Here is a 429-nt window from a genome sequence, read left to right as displayed (position 1 = left end):
TACATTTCTCAAATATAAGCGCTCAGTCATCTGTACATCATGGTAGGTTCCCACGACGTGCAATATGCGTTCAACTTATCAATGTTCATGTGTCCTGCAGTTCACATTATGACGCGCAGTTAGCTGCGGTCTTCATCGATCCATGAGCCGAGTGATCCACTGCCGAGGGTGACTAACTTGCGTAAGCCGCCGCTGTGCGCGTATACCCGTTCCCCGTAGGGAGGAGCAAGCCGCCGCTTAGAGACGAAGCATAAAGTGTCCTCATTCCACATAGGGCAAGCTGGATGAATCCATTTTACCCAGGACGGCCGAAGCGGCGTGGACCAGGGGAGAACTGAACCTTATACTTCACACCACAGTAAGTCTACGTGTCCTCTTCCACATAGGGCAAGCTAGAACTAACTATCTTACCCAGGACTGCCGAAGCAG

The 429-nt window shown here is 51.3% G+C and overlaps 1 non-coding gene across 1 annotated transcript; it reads right to left on the bottom strand.

Moving 5' to 3' along the window:
* Window positions 1-16: 16 nt before the first annotated feature.
* Window positions 17-171, bottom strand: LOC131270973 (5.8S ribosomal RNA). The gene has a single exon (XR_009179961.1). It is a non-coding gene; the product is annotated as a 5.8S ribosomal RNA (ribosomal RNA).
* Window positions 172-429: the final 258 nt, after the last annotated feature.

Source organism: Anopheles coustani (assembly GCF_943734705.1).
Source record: "Anopheles coustani chromosome X unlocalized genomic scaffold, idAnoCousDA_361_x.2 X_unloc_8, whole genome shotgun sequence".
Classification (NCBI taxonomy): Eukaryota; Metazoa; Arthropoda; class Insecta; order Diptera; family Culicidae; genus Anopheles; species Anopheles coustani.
This window is presented reverse-complemented; position numbering and strand designations above follow the sequence as displayed.